Here is a 2,531-nt window from a genome sequence, read left to right as displayed (position 1 = left end):
TTGAGTTTGTTTTCTGATTCCCAAAGCCAAAAGTTTGAAGAGGCTGGCCCGTGTACCAATAAATGTAATTTTTGAACTCCCTTAAAATAGATAAAGCTTCAAAAACATTTATCAGACAACTACAAAGAAATAATAAATGATGACAATTTTATATACAGAATGACATAATGAAACAGCATATTTTAATTGCTGATGGACTAAGATGAGTTGTTTCCAGATGAATTAAGTACGGTCTTATTTCGAATAAAGCACACGAATTAAAAAACTCAAAGTTGTTGTTGTCATAGTGAGTACCACAACAGATCTGTGAGTTCTGCTCCAATTTTCCAGTGTATTCAAACGCTCACTTATTAATGAATTCTTATCCTTACTTTTGGTGATTCAAGTCTTGAGATCATGTCGGACACGCTACAACTCAAAATATCACGAGGCCTCACAATGAACCATTGTCTGGAGAAAAATAACAGCATGGTATTTGTTCAAAAAACATACAGAGCAATTTGTCGTGCCACCTTGGGGTTTTCAGTCTTTTTGTGGCACAGGCATTGTGAGAGTTAAACTGCTCGCTCAAAAGAGTTGCATTTCCGAATGGCTTTCATGAACAAAAGAAGTGCAATTAAAGGATTGCGACTGAGGTGACACAATCTTCTGTCCCATTACTTTTGATTTTCATCTGTTGGTGGTAATTCTTGTTTCTATGAGCTCTGAACCACGGGAGAGCTTCACGGAGGATCTGCCATTTAAAGCAATTAGTTTCATTCATTGTGTGTAAGAAATGGGAAGGGTATCAGTTGGGGTCTTATTGAAATTTCATTTACAGATGTCCAATACTTAAAGCAGACTCTCTGGTATAGTTTTGCTAAATGGAGCCTTTCATGCTATTCATACAGAAAACTTCTCTCCGTTTCCCAGAGTGCTTTGAAAACTTCAGACTTAAAAGAAAGGTAATTAAAAAAGAACAAACATGAACTTAAATTCTTTTTTCAATAAAGGCTGTCTAATACCTTTTAAGACTTTATTATATAAATTATTATTTCTTCCTCCTAATATATATGTGTGTGTGTGTGTAAAAATATGTGTCAGTGAGGCAATTTGGCAAAGTACAAGCTGCCTATAAAGATTATTTCACACACTAGCATAACAAATTAAAATTATACAAAGCTAAAAAAATGTAATTAAACAAGCCCACACAAACATGAAACTAAACGAAGAGCCCAATTTCTGTGCAATAGTGCTCATTTTCACAGGTGCACACAAAAACGGAGCAAATGGGAAAATAACAGGCCATCAAGTCAAGGAATAAAGGTGCCCCAACAATTGTCCAATCACCATAAACTTTTAATGTTCCTCCCAACCTGCATCAGAGAGACGTTTACAATCACACATGGACAGCATATGGGTTTTGACCTTTAGGCCAGACGTGCATGTGCACATTTGCACCCAAACTGTGGCACATGTACCTATACTGTGGATGACGGAAGGCTTTCTGGAAACACTGCTCCAGCAGGGAAGCAGACCAGCGACATCATTTGCTAACAAATAAATCAAGTGTACAATGTGCATTAATTAGAAATTCATTAAAAATTCAGACTCACCGGCAGGTGTGCAAATAAAGGATTAGCGAGACAGCAATTACACCACATAAGAGTACCTTTTAATTGCAGCTCCTGGATTGATTTACAGAGGGAGACAATCAGGCTCTGTGCAAGATGCCTGATTGCTCATTTTCTAGAAAAATAATGAGGGAAAAGACCACATACACACACACACGTATCATCCCCAGCTGCAGCATTACCTCACACACACAGGCACACACAGACTGCACGTGTACTTACTGGAGATTTAAAGGTGAAATGTGTGTAATTAAAACTACAGGTGCCTTGTCTGTGCTACAGTGCATTTCCCTGGGCAGATAAAAACACAATATGCTGTATTTTGAATGGTGGCCCAAACCAGCATTAACCAGTACAAGCCAGAATTAGAAATCATGCTGGTCCAACCGGGTCCTTTAAGAAAATATGCTTCCACACAGTATTTAATGATTGCTGGCACAAAGCAATTATCAGTGCACATTACCATTTACTGTTAAATTTTAAACTATACTCAGTAACAAAAAAATAAAATAAAACCGTAAACTGTGGTTGCCAGAGTGTATATATATATATATATATATATATATATATATATATATATATATATATATATATATATATATATATATATATATAGGATTTGCTATTCATACCGTTTTCTCTTCATCAACATAATTATAATAATATTTTTCCCCCCTCAACTGTACATTACTTCCCGATATTCCCAGTTATGTCAAGTTTTAAGCAAAATGATCAAAACAGAGGAAGGCTTTCAACATCAAAGACACAAGTTATTAAAAGTGGTCAGACTGAGACTATGCACTCCATTGTAGAATATGTATAACATATGCTGTATATGAAGCTGACCTGCTTGTGCACCCCTGGGTGAAATTATTCCTGTAACACCCTTCCAAATGGACAGACTGCAGGAGAGGCAAA

The sequence above is a fragment of the Carassius gibelio genome, chromosome B7 (genome assembly GCF_023724105.1).
Source record: "Carassius gibelio isolate Cgi1373 ecotype wild population from Czech Republic chromosome B7, carGib1.2-hapl.c, whole genome shotgun sequence".
NCBI lineage: Eukaryota > Metazoa > Chordata > Actinopteri > Cypriniformes > Cyprinidae > Carassius > Carassius gibelio.
The sequence above is the reverse complement of the archived record's forward strand: the minus strand, read 5'-3'. Positions refer to the sequence as shown.